Source organism: Pogoniulus pusillus, chromosome 25, assembly GCF_015220805.1.
Source record: "Pogoniulus pusillus isolate bPogPus1 chromosome 25, bPogPus1.pri, whole genome shotgun sequence".
Classification (NCBI taxonomy): domain Eukaryota; kingdom Metazoa; phylum Chordata; class Aves; order Piciformes; family Lybiidae; genus Pogoniulus; species Pogoniulus pusillus.
This window is the reverse complement of record NC_087288.1, coordinates 3,732,439-3,750,402: the sequence shown is the minus strand read 5'-3', so window position 1 is coordinate 3,750,402 and position 17,964 is coordinate 3,732,439. Positions and strand designations below refer to the sequence as shown.

General features: G+C 46.3%; 2 long non-coding RNA genes across 3 annotated transcripts in view; one reads left to right on the top strand and one right to left on the bottom strand.

Moving 5' to 3' along the window:
• LOC135186503 (uncharacterized) overlaps positions 1–17,657 on the bottom strand; it is a 35,895-nt gene extending 18,238 nt beyond the window's left edge. The window contains exons 1-3 of one of the 2 annotated variants that reach the window (XR_010306983.1): positions 17,504–17,657; positions 17,261–17,411; positions 15,582–16,485 (exon numbers count right to left, since the gene is read on the bottom strand). This is a non-coding gene — a long non-coding RNA (uncharacterized LOC135186503). Of the gene's footprint in view, positions 1–15,581; positions 16,486–17,260; positions 17,412–17,503 lie in introns of those variants that run through there. The other variant, XR_010306984.1, reaches the window with a different exon arrangement.
• Positions 1,648–16,150, top strand: LOC135186502 (uncharacterized). The gene is made up of 2 exons (XR_010306982.1): positions 1,648–1,683; positions 14,980–16,150. It is a non-coding gene; the product is annotated as an uncharacterized LOC135186502 (long non-coding RNA).
• Positions 17,658–17,964: the final 307 nt, after the last annotated feature.

Below are 17,964 nucleotides of genomic sequence, written 5' to 3'. Positions count from 1 at the left end.
ATACCAGAGGGGAGAAAACAAAAGCTGTGTCTTCTTCCATTAGAGAGGGCACCTATCCCGAGGCTTGTACAATAAACTCCACCACAATCACTGGTCTCTGAGCAAAATCAAGCTTAGAAGTTACTCCAATAGTGATCATGAAAAGAAGTCTGAAGCAGAAGTATCTAAAAGCAATAAAGACCTTGAGGGATTTTGTTCTTATGGGTGTCAAAAGCATATGTGGGACCTGAATCTGTTATAATGATCTGCTGTTTATGTCTCACAGCAACTATCCCTGGAGGGTTGCAACCCAGTAGGTAATGTTTGCAGCTTTGGGCTCTGCTTGTGACAGTGGGCAGAACAAATTAATTAGTGTACACTCTACAGTAGTGGCTTTCTCTTTGTCACTTATGCCAACATGTCATGGTCTGCAGTGTTCCTTCCCTCTTCCATGCCCCCTTTCCTTCCTCAGGGTTGTGTTCTATTCGGCTCTCCTGAATTCTCTCATGGCATTGCTTCAGCTGGAAAAGGCTTCTAAGATCATGGAGTCCATTTGCTCAACTAACACCACCGTGGCCACTAAACCCCGTCCCAAACTGCCATCTCCACATGTTTCTTGAGCACCCCCCAGGGATGGTGATTCTGCCACCTCCCTGGGCAGCCTGTTCCAGTGCCTGACCACTCTTGCAGGAGAGACAGTTTTCCTAATACCCCATCTAAACCTTGCCTGGTGCAACTTGGGGCCATTTCCTCTTATTCTAGGGAGAGGAGACCAACACCCTCCTAGCTTCAACCTTATTTCAGGTAGTTTTAGAGAGCAATGAGGTCTCCCCTCACCTTCCTGTTCTTAAGGCTAAACAATCCCAGTTTCCTCAGCTGCTCTAGACCTTTTACCATCTTTTTTTTGCCATGTTAGAGCAAGTCCAGTTGATGAACACCATGGTGATCTAGAGGCTGGAGTGCTGATGGGCTCAAGAGCTGGGCTTGTGTAGCCTGGCTAACAAAAATATAAGGAGGGATCCCTCTGCTGTCTTCAACTCCCTTTGCCTTCTTGCTGTTCCTGTTTCAGCCCTGACAGTCTATGACACAAAGTTCCCAGGATGTCTCTGTTGTGCACTCTGTGGCACTTACATCTGTATTGCCTGTCTCACATCCAAAGCTGTAAAGCAGGGCTTTAGGAATGGTTTCAGGGTTCCCTACTGCTGATAGTTGTATGAATCATAGAATTGTCAGGGTTGGAATGGACCTCAAAGATCATCAGTTCCAACCCCCTACTATGGGCAGGGACACTTCACACTTGATCAGGTTGTCCAGAGCCCTGTCAAGACCAATCTTGAATATCTCCAGGGATGAGGCTTCCACCATCTCCCCGGGCAACCTGTTACAGTGTCTCACAGAATCATGGAATGTTAGGGGATGGAAGGGACCTTGAAGGATCATCAAGTCCAATCCCCCTGCCAGAACAGGACCACCTATAGCAGATGACACTGGAACACTGTATCTGCCCCCTTTCCACCCCACCCAGCCCATTTTGCCCATTTCCCACACCTAAACACACAGCACCTGGGCTCTCTTGGAGTCTCCTCCCACCCTAGGTGTGACCACTTAGACCTCCCTGCACCCTGCCCTTTATAAACAGCCCCAGGAGAGGCAAGCCCCAAGCTTGCCCGTCTGGGCAGAGGGATCCTCCTCCCATCATCACTGGTGAGTCCTCATGGTGCACACTGGGTGACTGGTGGTGGGGATCCAAAGGCCGGGGGGCCTGGTGGCCCCCCGGTTAGGTAGGGCAGGAGCTCGATGATTCTCTAACGTAAGATCACAAAATTGTCTGGGCTGGAAGGGACCTCAAGGATCATCTAGTTCCAAGTGCTCTGCACTGGGGGCAGAACTAGCTGATTCTTTTGCAATTTGAGCTGATCAAGCACAAGGTGTGGTGCTCACCTCCCCTCCACACAGCCTCCTTCCCACCAGCACACTGCTGGCAGCATCACAGGATGTTAGGGGTTGGAAGGGACCCAAGGAGATCATCCAGTCCAACCCCCCTGCCAGAGCAGGACAGTACTATCTAACACAGATCACAGAGGAACACATCCAGACAGGCCTTGAAAGGCTCCAGAGAAGGAGCCTCCACAACCTCCCTGGGAAGCATGTTCCAGTGCTGTGACCCTTACAGTAAAAAAGTTCCCCCTTGTGTTGAGGCAGAACCTCTTGCTGCAACTTGCACCCATTGCTCCTTGTCCTATCCCAGGGAGCAGTGAGCAGAGCCTGTCCCCCTCCTCCTGGCAGCCTTCAGATACTTATTTATCAAATCCCCTCTGAGTCTTCTTTTCTCCAGACTAAGCAGCCCCAGGTCCCTCAGTCTCTCCTCATAAGCTATGCCCTCCAGTCCCTAATCATCCTCATAGTCCTCTGCTGGACCCTCTCCAGCAGATCTCACCACTGTCATGCTGAAGAACTTCTTAGAATCCAGTCTCCATCTACCCACTTCCAGTTTTGCTGCATTCCCCTTAGTCCTATCACTATCCAGCACCCTAAGAAGGGCCTCAGCAGCTTTCTTGCAGGCTCCCTTCAGATACTGGAAGGCCACAATAAGGTCTTCTTGGAGCCTTCTCTCCAGAATGAATAGCCCCAACTCTCTCAGCTTGTCTCCAGCCTTCAGATCATCCTTGTGGCCCTTCTCTGGACACACTCCACCAGTATTTGCCTTCTCAAGTCCTCTCATATCATTTTGAATCCTTAGTCCTCTCCTTGCTTTTATAATAGTGTTGGAGTAGATTATCAAGCAAGAAGTGTTCTGTGTAGACTTTATGTTCTTCTTCTATGCAGCTACAGTGTTTATACATCAAGTGAGATGATTTAAGACATCTTTTTTAACCCAAATCTACATCTTCTATATAATTTCAGCAAGCAAAACAAGTACTTCTTTGAGCATTGGAAGACAAAGAAAAAAAAGGATACTCTTTTCATTTTAAATTTAACTTGCAGTATGAGTAAAGAATCAAAGCTATAAAAACAGAAGTAAAGTTTCAAATAGAAAGCCAAAAAAAGAATCCATGCTTAGATGTTTAACCTTAAATTTTCAGCTCTAGAAACTCTGCTGCTGTGAGAATTGTTAACATAGCCCTGAATAAAAGGCAGTCAGCAGATTTGTTCTCTTTGGGATGGTATTTCTCAGAATACCATGAACATTGTCTGTTGTCATTTGGCAGTGCCCTGATGTACAATATATCTGTCTGAAAATTCCTCTAGACTGTCGAATTCCAGCCACTGCATCCTCCAAGGTAGTGTCCTGAGGGTACATTTCTCAATCTTCTTAGCTGTTCTCTTTCACTAACAACAGAAGTTAAAACCAGTACCAAACATTTCATCTATCTGTCCCATTTCTCAAAGACAGGTCTGAAGGATGCATTTTCTCTCTACAGCACTTGCTTCCCCAAAACTGAAACAGGAAAGTTGCTACTGAAATAGGTGAAGCTTTCAGACATTTGAAAAGAAGTTCTTAGAATCAACCAGAGACCTCCAAGGTCATCCAACCTATCCCCCAGCCCTGTCAATCAACCAGACCATGGCACTAAGTGCCTCATCCAGGCTTTTCCTGAACACCTCCAGGGATGGTGACTCCACCACCTCCCTGGGCAGCCCATTCCAATGCCAATCACTCTCTGCAACAACTTCCTCCTAACATTCAGCCTAGACATCCCCTGGCACAGCTTGAGGCTGTGTCCCCTTGTTCTGTTGCTGGTTGCCTGGCAGAAGAGACCAACCCCACCTGGCTACAACCTCCCTTCAAGTAGTTGTAGACAGCAATGAGCCTCCTCTCCCCAGTGAGGGGCCTTCTCAATGAGACCCCTGAGCCTCCTCTTCTCTAGGCTAAACAATCCCAAACCCAACCCCTCACGGTTTTGCTCATTCATCTTTACACTCATATTTAGGGCAATGCAATTCTCTGTGGTTCCTTGAGATCCACTGAGTTAAAACTGATGGAGATTGTAGCTGATGATCTACAGGAGCACAAAACCAGAAAGTGGCCTACACTCAAAACATATGTGCTCATCACTCCATTTTGGCAGCAGATGCACAGATACAATTCCTGCCTATTCTAAAAATGCAGTCACTTGAAGTAGAAGTTGGTTGAGTTTCTCCTTCCCCCCCCTGCCAAGGGAATATACTCAGAAATATGAATTCCTGTGTCCTGCTTCATGTACCAGCATATAGAAAGAGCAACTAGAGATGGAGCATGTATAAGAACTACAGGCAGTTATTTATAAATAGATATTTTAGGCAATTCTCTTTGGAATTTACTTCTAGATGGAAAGACATTAAAAGGAGACCTAGACAATAGTCATCCAGCCAAGCACTGGCTGTGTCAGAAGTGATATTACAGATTTCCTGAAACAAAGATTTTCTTCAGCAATCCTGCATGAGGGAAATCGTTTACTTGTGTGATTCTGACTCAGTCCATTTGCAACATGTCTCAACTTCAGCCTGACTGCACAGCTCAAGCTTGTAACTCAGAATTTTAGATGCCTGCCTGCAGCACAGAAAAGTTTTTGTTGTGTTTCTGAATAATTCCACTTCTCTGAATGGGTGATATTCCAGCCATATGTGACTAGGGAGCAGAGGAACAGTTTCCATGCATTGTGATGTTGTCTATTCTCACAGAATGCACCAGGTTGGAAGAGACCTCCAAGCTCATCCAGTCCAACCTAGCACCCAGCCCTATCCAATCAACCAGACCATGGCACTAAGTGCCTCATCCAGGCTTGGCTTCAACACCTCCAGGGATGGTGACTCCACCACCTCCCTGGGCAGCCCATTCCAATGCCAATCACTCTCTCTGCCAACAACTTCCTCCTGATATCCAGCCTAGACCTCCCCTGGCACAACTTGAGACTGTGTCCCCTTATTCTGTTGCTGGTTGGCTGTCCTCATAGCAGAGCTGCTGCAGTCCTCTGAGCATCTTTGTTGTCTCCTCCAGACTTGCTTCAACAGTTCCATGTCCTTCTTGTGTTTAGAGCTCCAGAACTGTACACAGTACTCCAGATCACTTACTCCAACCCCCCGCCATAGGCAGGGATGCCTCTCAACAAAACTTGGTTGTCCAAGGTCTCATCCAATCTATCCTTGAACATCTTCAGGGATAGAAGCAGAGGAGCAGTGCATGCCCACCAGGGAGGCAATACATGCCCTCCAGGGAAGCAGTGTGCACCCACAGAAAGGTAAGGCAGTCAAGGGTGAAGTAAGAAGTCTTTTGCTAAGATCTTTTCCTCCCTGGTTAGCCAGCAGGCAATTTAGAGGACTACATGGTGAATACTCTCTCACCCATGCCTAGACTGTATTTTGGGTTATGAAACTTCATTCCCTGTTGATCCTCCCCAAGGACGAGCCTGGGAAAATACCATCTTTGGGTGGGTGAGTTTAGATCTCTAAGTGTGCTACTCACCATGTACAAACACAAAACCAAGAATGATTTTCCTGTGAGCTATTTTTAGGGTAGAAAGAAGAAAATGCTCCAAGGAGAGAGAAAACAGAGAAAAGAATTGTCTCTGCCATATTAAAAGTATCCATCCCCCTCTCCTAAGAGGTAGAGACACAAAGGGCACATCTGCTGAAAAGATCTGCTACTGAACAGAAGCATCTGAGCTGGGTTATATAAAAGCCTGATTATTTTAACAAATGATGCATAAAAATGAAATTAGCTTTGGAATTCCTGCAAGGCTCTCTGTCATCACACAGATTTAAATGACATAGAGGAGAAGGACAAATCACAGAATCACAGCATATCAGGGGCTAGAAGAGATCTTGGAAGCTCATCCAGTCCAACTCCCCCTGCCAGAGCAGGATCACCTAGACCAGATCACGCAGGAACACATCCCAGGTGGGTTTTGAATATATCTAAAGAGGGAGACTCCACAACCCCCCTGGGCAGCCTGTTCCAGTGCTCTGTCACTCCCATAGGGAAATAATTCCTCCTCATTTTCACATGGAACTTCCTATGCCTCAGCTTCCATCCATTGCCCCTTGGCCTGTCATTGGGCATCACCCAGCAGAGCCTGGCTTCAGTCTCTTGGCACTCACCCTTTACATCTTTATAAACATTGATGAGGTCATCTCTCAATCTCCTCTTCTCCAAGATAAAGGAGCCTCAGCTCCCTCAGGCTCTCCTCATAAGAGAAATATTCCATTCCCTTAATCATTTTTGTGGGACTGTGCTGGACACTCTCAAGCAGTTCTATGTCCCTCTTGAACTGAGGGCATTAAAAAAATCCAATGAGATTCTACCTCTATCTGCTTTCTCCCACACATGGATAAGGTCTTCTGCATACAGCTAGAAGAATCCTTATGTTTCCAGGTCCTGGTCCTCATGGGGACTTCAACCACTGACACAACTTCTGGAGGGCCAACACAACAGGGCATAAGAGAACCAGGAGATTCCTGGATTAAACTGGTAACTTCCTGACCTGAATGCCAGAGGAGTCAAAATGAAGACATGATCTACTCAATCATAGGTTCAACCAGGTTGGAAGAGACTTCCAAGATCACCCAGTCCAACCTATCCCCCAGCCCTATCCAGTCAACCAGACCATGGCACTAAGTGCCCCAGCCAGGCTTTTCCTGAACACCTCCAGGGACGGTGCCTCCACCACCTCCCTGGGCAGCCCATTCCAATGTCAATCACTCTCTCTGGCAACAACTTCCTTCTAACATCCAGCCTAGACCTCCCCTGGCACAACTGCAGACTGTGTCCCCTTGTTCTGTTGCTGGTTGCCTGGCAGAAGAGCCCAGCCCCACCTGGTTACAGCCTCCCTTCAGGAATTGTAGACAGCAATGAGGTCTCCCCTGAGCCTCCTCTTCTCCAGGCTAAACAACCCCAACTCCCTCAGCCTCTCCTACATAGAAGCAAGCAAAAGCTCATTCAGAATGTGATGGTCAAAGACAGCTTTGGCTGCAGTCACCATGAGATGGCAGAGTTCAGGACCCTGAGAGGAAGGATTCAGCAAATGGCTTTTCCTTAATTTCTGCAAGACAAAGTGGCCCATACCTGCCTGTAAAACACTCAGGCAAATGTATTGAACCAAATGCAAGCTGAACTTGACTTTCTGTCACAGCTTCTCATGCTGTAAAGAGAGTTGTTGAGACAAAGCCTGGAGGTGTCCTGTAGCAGTGTCCTACGATCTCCTCGAAGGCTGAGGTCTGGCCAGTTTCGCCTTCCCCCGCAGCTCCCACTGCAGACTTATCTCAAAGAAATGTTGGGTGTTCATCATTAGCACTGCAAGTTTCCAAGGACTGTGACATGAGTCATGTAAATTCATGCAGTCACTGGCAAAACATTTATAACAGAGGCTTATTTGCTGAAGTGAACTCTTAGGGAGGACAACATTTTAATGTAAACAAATGACAAAACCCTAATAGAGAGGCTGCAGTCTTGGAACAGGATGGGAGCTTGATGTATGCAGAGGTGGCTTTTGAGAATCACTGCTGGATCTTCCATGACCTAGTGGTGGTCCAGAGCCAATGTAATTTCCCAGCCCAGGTCATCTGGCACTTCATAGCTCTGATCCCACAGACAACAGAACTATGTGCTCTGTCTTAGAGGCCAGCTTCTACCAGTTTGAGAAACTTCAGTTCTGAGCCTGCTTTCAGGCAGCTGGGAATTTGGGCCAGAGCAGTCATTCATTTCATGTGTAGAACTGAAAAACTGAATCAATTAATCTCGTGAAAAAGCTTTTAGGGAAAGAACCACCCTGAGACTGATGAAAGGCAAAGGAATGGGAATGATTTCTGATGGTGCTCATCTAATTCCTGCTCTTCATCTTTTCCCAGCACCTTGTGAGACAAATAATTGTGAGCATGAGAAGCAAGACCTCTTTTTAGGTTAAAAAAAACCCTGAGGTAATAATGAATTTATCTCTTTCTGCCCAGTTTTATCCCCCCCCCTCATCAAAAGTAAGGGAGGACCAACCTTCTCCCTTACTGAAATGCTCTCTCAGAGCGGTAGGGGTTGGAAGGGCTTCTGGAGATCGTAGAGTCCAACCTTCCTGCCTGAGCAGATTCTCCTGCAGCAAGTTGCACAGGACAGAGTCCAGGTGGGCTTTGAATGACTCCAGAGATGGAGACTCCATCATCCCTCTGGGCAGCATGTTCCAGTGCTCCATCACCCAAGTAAAACAATTCCTCCTCATGTCTAGATGGACCTTACTGTGTCCAAGTTTGTGTCCCTTGTCTGCCACTGGGAACCACTGAGAAAAGACTGGCCCCATCCTCACAACGTCCAGGCCTGTGTGTTTATAAGCATTGCTAATCATCAGCTGCCACCAACTAAAGCTTTGGAGCATTGACACTGGCACTTCACTTGACCACCTGTGATTGACCCAATGGGTAACCTTCTTGTCCATTAAAATGTGTTCATTTGAGGAGTGCTCTCCCAGGGGTAATGAGCCAGGGGAGATCACTGACAGTTATCTTTCAGTTTTGTCACTCTGTGGCACATTATTGACCAGATGCAATGTCCTGATTCAACATTAGCTTTGAATTTTTCTTTCTGGAGAAGGATTTTCAGGCCTTTCAGTCAGAGCCAGGTTTATTGCCAGGATCTATCAGAAATGCAACCACAAATCTTCAGGGAAGGATAAATTATACATCTCTATCTAAATAGACCCTATTGGTTCTATTTCATTCAAGGAACTATCAACAAGCAGAAGCATCTAATCAAGAAGATAAAGCAGCAGTTCATATCACTGCCAGGAGGACTATGCATGCCCAGGAGCTCTTTCTAACTATGCTGCTCTTCAGGAAAATATCTGCAGTGCACTGTGTCAGCTGGTGGGAAACACTGCTCTCAGATCTTTGAACAGACCAAAGTCTTGAGGACTTATTTTCATTTCCCCCCCACCCTGGGGTTATTCAACATGTCAAACATCAAATTAATGTTCATCATGCTCTTCAAGTAGAATGAAAGCCTAGCACAGAAGGCTTTTCTGGGCTGTGATGTCATGCCTAGAGACAAGGCTGTTTACATGGTTGAAAGGAGACTTACTGGGTTTTCCCATTGCCTTTGGTTTGCCCATGCCAGTACAGTGTGTTCTTGCAGTGCTGGGTTCCCAAGAAACACTTTGGGAAAGGAAAACAAACATTATCTTGTGTATCTGTCTGCATAGCTTCATCTTTTTGAATGGTTTATTTAACATCTTCTGATGTGATACCATAATCTTCCTTTGGCAACAATTCAGTATTGCTCTGGACTGCTAAATGCTCTCTGGATTGCTATGTTGTAATTTCAACTGCAAAATGAGGTCAGTTCTCATCTTCTATCCTACCCTATTCCTATTTCTGCACCAACCAGGTTAGTTCTCACCTTCTCCTACCCTATCCTTATTCTTGCACCAATCATGTTAGTTCTCATCTTCTCCTATCCTGTTCCTATTTTTGCACCAACCAGGTGAGTTCTCATCATCTCCTAAAGTGTTCCTATTTTTGCACCAACCAGGTGAGTTCTCATCATCTCCTACCCTGTTCTCATTTTTGCACCAACCAGATGAGTTCTCATCATCTCCTATCCTGTTCCTATTTTTGCACCAACCAGATGAGTTCTCATCTTCTCCTATCCTGCTCCTATTTTTGCACCAACGAGGTCAGTTCTCATCTTCTCCTATTGTGTCTGTGGCTTCCAGGGGTAAAATCCCACCTGATTCTGCTGTTCATTTCCCTGGCAGTCCTGATTGCTGCAAAGTCTGATAAATGAAGCCCAGTTTGTACAAACTTTCCTAGTGGGACTCTTGCTTCAAAGCTTTTCTGTTTGTTTAGCTACATAGTATGGAGACTTTATTGTACTCAGCTTCAGTGAGGCCACACCTTGAGTATTGTGTTCAATTTTGGGCACTGCAATATGAGAGGGATGTGGAGGTGCTGAAGCAGGTCCAGAGGAGGGCAACAAATCTGGGGAAGGGCCTGGAGGATAAATCTTATCAGGAGTGACTGAGGGAGCTGGAGATGGTGAGTTTGATAAAGAGGAGGCTGAGGGGAGACCTCACTGCTGTCTGCAGCTACCTGAGGGGACATTGTGGAGAGGCTGCTGCTGGTCCCTTCTCACAGGTAATTGGAGACAGCACAAGGGGGAATGGCCTCAAGCTGAGGCTGGGTAGGTTTAGATTGGACATTAGGAAAAAGTTTTTTTCATGGAGAGAGTGTTCAAGGACTGGAATGAGCTGCCCAGGGAGGTAGTGGAGTCACCCACCCTGGATGTGTTTAAAAGTTGTTTGGAAGTGGCACTTAGGGCTCTGCTTTAAGACGAATCTTATAGAATAGGGTTCTAGGTTGGGCTTGGTGATCCTGAGGGGCTTTGCCAGCCTGCATATTGACTGAAGTGTGCTACTCACTGGGTCATGGTTTAGGCTGTGGTGACTCATAGTCTCTGTCTCTGCTTCTTTGGAAGCTTGCTGCAGAGAAGGAAACTTTGTGCTAAAGCACTCGAGTCTTTATTTTGGACCACCAGTAGGAAAAGATTTGTGTAGCCAATACGTATGTGCCACTACGTGGAGAGAAAGCAAGCAGCAAAAGACAGCATGTGAAGTTCTAGAGCCATGAAGTATTCCTGGTACAGAGAGGATGGAAGTCAACCAGAAGTCTTTCCATTGACTCTGTTGGATTTTGGAGCAAGCCTTATGTATGTAAGTGGCGTCCAAAGGTCTGAGCTGTTCACAAATGGTCCATGTCTGTTGTAGTTACCAGAAAATGCAAGAAATGGGACAGAGTTCAAAGCTTCATTTTTTTTTCTCCCCAAATCCAAGTCACACAAACAAAGAAAGATGCCATTATTCAACCTGCTACAGTCCCTCAGAGTGCCGAGTTGCCCTGTGATCCAACTCCTCAGCTATTAAATAATAACAATAATAACAAAGGAACTTTGCTGGCTAGCAAAATACAGGGCAGGAACTACCAAATCTCAGCAAAGGTGAAGAGCCACTCTGGAAATGGTCACAGATATAGTTGGGCTGCATATTAGGAACTCACTAACTTTCCAAATCAGGCTTTGTTCTCACTCTCCTATACCCTTCCCTGGTGAGACCTCACCTGGAATACTGTGTTCAGCTTTGGGCTCTCCAGTTCAGGAGGGACAGGGATCTACTCGAAAGAGTCCAAGCGAGGGCTATGAAAATGATGAAGGGGCTGGAGCACTGCCCAGTGAGCAGAGGCTGAGGGACCTGAGGCTGTTTGGTCTGGCAAGGAGAAGACTTAGAGGGGATCTGATAAATATTTATAAATATCTGAGGGCTGGGGGTCAAGAGGGAGGGGACAAACTCTTCTCAGCTGTGCCCTGGGATAGGATGAGGGACTTGTTAAAACTCCTGGTGCTGGACTGTGTCCATCTGTCCAGGTCCCTCTGCAGAAGTGCAGACAGCTATCATCACCATTGGATTATACCTTGAACAGTGAAATTGTAGATAAATTAAATGATGAGGTTTTGTATTTGGACTGTGTGCTCTTCATGTCTAGCAAGCACCCAGATTTTGAGAATACCCAGTAAAACAGAATCAGACTCTGACATCAAACTTGTCAAAATGCTATGAGAAAAGTAGCACTGAAGAAGAACACCCTTATGGTCACAAAAAGCTCCTATTTATCCCTTCTTCCACAAGTGCCATTGGAATGGGCTGCCCAGGGAGGTGGAGTTGCTGTCCCTGGAGGTGTTCCAGAAAAGACTGGATGAGGCACTCAGTGCCATTGTCTGGTTGATTGGACAGGGCTGGATGATAGGTTAGACTGGATGAGCTTGGAGGTCTCTTCCAACCTGGTCAATTCTGTGAGAAGTGGTGGCAGTTTAGATTGGACATCAGTAAAAAGTTTTTTCCTGGAGAGAGTGGTCAGGCACTGGAATGAGCTGCCCAGGGAGGTGGTGGACTCACCAACCCTGGATGTGTTTAAGAGTTGTTTGGATGTGGTGCTGAGGTTTAAGGTGAATCTTATAGAGTAGGGTTCTAAGTTGGACTTGGTGATCCTGAGGGGCTTTGCCAACCTGGACATTTCTGTGATTCTGTGAACAGCAGACAGGCAATGCTTTGCCTCCTGATTAAAACAAAAGGTGACCCACCCAGGCAGTTTCAGTGAGTAAAATATTGCAAGGCTGCCTTTCATACTTGACCAGCATCATGATCGTGCTGCTGACCTTTTATGGGTGATTTGATACATATATGTGAGCATAGAATGAACGTGGGGGTGAGAAACAGCTCTTTTCCCACATCTGAACCCTAACCACATGAATTTTAAACAAGCCATAGTTCAAAACAAGCTCAATTGCACTGGGCTAAGCCCTACAAGTTCTTTGTAGTGTGCAGAAAGGGCAGGAAATGGGAGCTTGTGTCATTTTCAGAGTCAGTTTAGGACATCAGAAGTCCTGGGGGAATACAGACAGAGCAGCTGCTGGCTTCCCCCTAATCAGAAAAGCTCTTGCTCATGATGGCTATATCCATATAGTGGCTATATCCATATAGTCTATCCCAGCAGACACCACTGCATAATCCAGGTAGATGGAGTCTGTACAAATGAACATCCAGAAAAATAGGAGTGCTTTGAGTCTTCTTGCATGAGGCATAATTTTCTATGGTGTGGAGTCAAATAGATGCTTACGTTCTCAGCCTTGGACCTAGACTTCCTGGCCAGGCCAGGCCCTGGAGTCAGGATTGTCTTCCCATGTGTCATATAAAGAGTTAGAAGATCTTCAATGGGCACAGCCTAACTGGATCAGCATGTACAATCTTAGAGATTTTTCTGGGAGTCAAAATGAGCCAAAGCAACTATGCAGAGGTCACTTTGGTGGCATTTCTCATTCTGCAGCTCTCAAATGTGTGCTACAGTTCCTTGGCAGGGTCTTTTACTCTTCTCACTCAGAAAAAATCTTATTTATTGTTGCAGACTAACACCCCCTGTATAGAATCACCACAGTAAATTTTCCTATCTTCTTGATCACAGCTATCAAGAATTTTTTGGTCTGGTCAAAACTGGTTTTCCCTAGGGGTCAGTTTTGGGGAGCTCAGTTTAAGGTCTTCTTCAACAGTCTGGATGTGAGGACTGAGTGGAGTGCACCTTTGGTAAGCCTGCAGCTGACCCCAAATCGGGTGGGAGCATTGATCTGCTCAAAGGTAGGAAGGTTCTGCAATGGGATCTGGACAGGCTGGATCAGTGGGCTGAGGTCAGTTGTATGAGGTTCAAAAAGGCCAAGTGCTGGATCCTATACTTGGGTCACAAAAATCCCATGCAGTGATAGAGGCTTGGGGGAGAGTGACTGGAAAGCTGCCTGGCAGAAAAGGACCCAGGGGTGCTGATTGAAATCTGGCTGAACACAAACCAGGAGAGAGCTCAGGTGTCCCAGAAGACCAAAAGCATCCTGACCTGTGTCATGAATAGCGTGACCAGCAGGAGTAGGGAAGTGATTGTGCCCCTGTAGTGGGCACTGGTGATACACCAACAAGAAAGAGGTAATTAGTCAATAGAACCAAAGCTTTATATGCATGGCATCATTTTCAGTAACTTCTTCCTGCTGTATGTTAGTGTTCTGAACAAATCACCTCTTCACTCCTGGGATTTACTTCTTAACTTCTTAAGCCATGCATGTAGTTTAAGATACTTTTGAGATGTAAATGATTATTGTTATATATTGTTCTTGTGACATTTTTTATGGGCCCCTTGCAGGGATCACCCAGCTAATCCCTCCTTCGAAGTAGGGCACTGCTAGAAGTCATTTGGCAGCATCTGGAGAGGATTGCCTGGAGGAAATGTAGGCAATCTTTGGCTGTCTGGCTTATTTCAGCACCACTGTACATGTTTAATGATGATATGATGCAAGCAAAGTCCTGCTTTCCTGCTCAGCCTTGTGATCTCAGGGTCTGCAAGCAAGTTTCTTAATGCTTCTGTGAGACCAGGCTGTTTCATCTGTCATGTAGGCAGCTGCAGGATTTCCACTGCCCTTTTCTCCTGCCAGTGGAAACACAGCCAGGACCACGCAGCCATGAGGAATCTTAGGATGTGTATGTTGAACCCAACAATTCTGAGGTTAGCATGACTCTGGTTTGGTTTTTTATGTATAGCACAAGTCTAATGCATGCAGAGCAAGTCTTCACTATTTGAAAGTGTCTTGCATCTTCTTTTTTTTGTTACCTAAAACTGAAGGATTAAACAGGACTACTGTCCTTGGCAGGGTCATACCAGACATGATCCTATGAGTACTTTCACTTCAGTTCTAAGCACATGGTCCAAGATGGCAAAGTTTTCCACTTTTGTTACCTCTGCTATTCTGGGGTGTGTTAGAAGGGCTGTGGTTAGTAGGTTGGGAGATGCTCTCCTGCCCCAGTTCAAGAGGGACATAGGACTGCTTGGGAGAGTCCAGCACAGAGCCACAAAGATGCTGAAGGGAATGGAACATCTCTCTTAGAAGGAAAGCCTGAAGGACCTGAAGCTCCTTAGCTTGGAGAAGAGGAGACTGAGAGGTGACCTCAGCAATGGTTATAAATCTGTGCAGGCAAGTGGCAGGAGCCTGGAGCCAGGCTCTGCTGGGTGATGCCCAAGAACAGGACAAGGGGCAATGGGTGGAAGCCCATAGGAAGTTTCATGTAAATATGAGGAGGAATTTTCTCCCTGTGAGGGCGACAGAGCACTGGAACAGGCTGTCCAGGGGGTTGTGAAGTCTCCCTCTCTGGAGATCTTCAAAACCCACCTGGATGTGTTCCTGTGTGATCTGGTCTAGGTGATCCTGCTCTGCAGGGGGTTGGACAGGGTTAGCTGTCAAGGTCTCTTCCAGCCCCTGACATTCTGTGATAGTGTGATCCTCCAGCTGACAAGTTTAAGTGCTTGCATCATTAAGAGCAGTTGTTTGGTCTGCGCGTTGTTCAAACAATGCCTGCATTGTTAGCATTGATACTGTTCAGAACAGGCAAACATTTGCCCTGACCTCAGAGGAAGTCTGGAAAACACTCTTTGGGATAAAAATGCATTTTCACATGTGTCTAGGGTTTCTATGTCATTCCAAGTTTGGTGTACCATGCCGAGTCACCATGGTGGTGTAAGGAAGAGGAGGAGCCAAACCACATGCCTCTTGCTGCAGAAGTTTCTCTGTTCACATCCTCCTTTGGACATTTGCTGGCTAAGTGCCTGCTCTGCGCCTTGTCTGTAGGAAACGGCTTGGCAGTTTCACCCTCTGGCTACCACAATGTCTCCCCCAGTCAGAAGTATGTCATCTGTGAGCTGCCCACCTCTCAGCCTGCACACCTACACACAGAAGGAAGGCCTGAAAAAGAGAAATTCCCTTGGGTATCCCTAGGAATGCAGTTGGGGAAGACTGATGGAGGAAGCTGTGGTTTAAGTAGAAGTTATGAGAAGATGGAAAGCAACATTGTGGCTCTGGTTCAGAACCCAAGAGATCTAACACTAATTTAGCTCCTCTGTTGCTTCCTGAGTAACCTCAGAGAATATCTCCAGGCTCTGGCTGTCCATCTGTATGCTGAGTTAACACTTCTCCTTCCTTCAGCTTTGTTAAGACCTGGTGTCTGAAGCAGTGGGGTTTGATGTAAGACAGAAGTGAGCTCAAGTAATTAGAGAGAGAGATCTGCAAGTTATCTAAGTGTAAAGTTATTTGAATGGGTTTTAATCACCTGCAAAATGCTACATTCAGTACATTACAAAAGCATAATGGCATCCAGGTGAAAAATAGGCCAATTTAAAAGGCGGGACAAATAACAATGCCTAAGCAAGGCACAGGACACCATTTTTGAAGGATCGAAACGGCAACGAACAAAAAAAAAACCCACTCTGTTTTTAAAACTACCACATAACACCTCCAAAAAGTGACCTGACAACACTTCAGGCATATATACATGAAAATACTCTGACACACTTTGTTTCAAACTGTTAAGCTCCTAAAATTCCCAAGTGGTTGAGCTTATTGGTGCAAAGGAATGTAACTAGCCACTGGCTGGCTGCAATAGATTTACAGATTACACTGGGTTGGAAAGGTCATTTTCTCCAACTCCCCTTCAGTCAGCAGGGACACCTCCAACTAGAGCAGGCTGCCCAGGAGCACATCAAATTTGATCTCAGATGTCTCCAGAGACAGGACCTCCACAACATCCCTGGACAGCCTGTTCCAGTATTTTATCATTGTAAAGAACTTCCTTCTAATGTCCAGCCTAAATCTGCTCCACTCCAGTTTAAAACCATTGCCCCTCATCCTGTCACTGCAAGCCCTTCTAATAGATCAATAAATCTCTTTTTGCAGCTAATATTAGCACAGTCTGTTGCTGTAGTTAATATATAGATTATAGTTGGATAGGAAAGACAGGAACAGCCATGATGACTCAGATCAAGGGTCTGCCTTTTACATCATAACCAAAGGGAAGCTGAGAGGGCAACCATGTAAGGTACTTCCTGCAAGTCCTTTTCTAACATCCAACTATTTCATGCCAGGGAATTGCCCGAGACAAATAGCACACTGAACCATAATAAGTTGAAGACTCTCTTCTGAAATAAGAGCAAATAACATAGAGTGGATTCAGCAGTTCAGGGGTTGGAAGAGTTGTGAGCCTAGATCAAATACACCTGCTCAACAGACAAGAGTCTGTGCTGCTGATGCTGTCTGCTTGGCTTTTACACTCTCCACCCTGCATTGCTTTGCAAAGCTGCTCGATACTTTTTGCTCCCAGCTCACACCGACATTAACAGTGACAAAAGCCTGAGCACATTTACATTCACTGCGAGTAACTAAGGCTGCAATCGCAAAAGCCTGATCAACAGCAACACCTCGAGAATCAGAATATCCTACCGAGGAAAGAATCGCTTCTTACTCTGAAAGAATCTGTAGACTCAAAGTATGTGTTTGAGAATCTGCTGCCTTTGAAGTTTTAAATGCCCCTTTAAGCCTGTCTCCACAAATTCCTGTGGCAACGAGCTCCAGAAGTTCACCACCCTTGGTGCAAACAAACGTACTTCGTTTTCGCTGCTTCCTGCTGGTCTCCTGCTAATTCTGTGTCGACCATCACAGTGCACACCAGTTTCATGTTCTTAAGAACCATAACTAGCAGGACTTTGTAAATCTCATGAAGATCCCACTCAAACTTCTCCTTCCCAAATTCGAACGCCTCGGGGTTTTTAGTTTCTCACTGCCTGGCAGCTGCTTCATCCTTCTGACCACTTTAAGCGCACTTCATTCACCATCCCTGCACCTTTTAGAGGGCTAACGCACAGTATACCAAACATAAGCACAACAAAGCTTTTAAAATGATCAAATGGTGCTTACCGTGTCCTCCTGCGCGTTTTCTGGCACCGCAGAGCACTCCAGGGATTCTCCTTCGGCTGCTGCTTCCCTCTGAGCCAGCGACTTCAGAGCTGCGCTGACTCCGAACACGAGCTGCACCTGAGGTTGCCCAACTCGGAACTAAGAGCTGCACCTGTGGACACAATGCACATCATTTCTACTTGCACATGCCACTTTCTCCGCATTCATTGCCGCTTTTCACCCACTCCCTCGGCATCTGGCTACCTGAAAGCATCACTGCCGCGCCCGGAGGTTTCACTGGATATTCCTTTCATCAGGACACCGATAAAGGTACAATTAAAATCAGCAGCAACTGCTAAGACTCCACCAGTGAAACTGCTTTCTCCTCTCTAGCCAATTTCAACTCCACAGAAGGACTTTTACTGTAGCCTTGTGGTGCCTTGATTTCTGTAATTGCCAAAACCTGAGAGCATAAATTAGCCCTAACTGCCCTGACAGGTTTCACCTGGGCACTACGTCCACAGCTCTGCTCGCGGGTGCAGCCCTGGCTGTGAGCCTCAGCTGCGCCGTAGCTAGCCTTGTTCTTGGCCTTTGCCCTGCTGCCCTGGCTTACTGGCTGAGCTTTGCGTTGCTGGGGTAGTCTTGTCTCCTGCCTTGTGTGAGAGTCTAAATCCTCTCTCTTGTTCATCAGCAAACATAAAGATTGCATCGTCGCTCCCTAATCA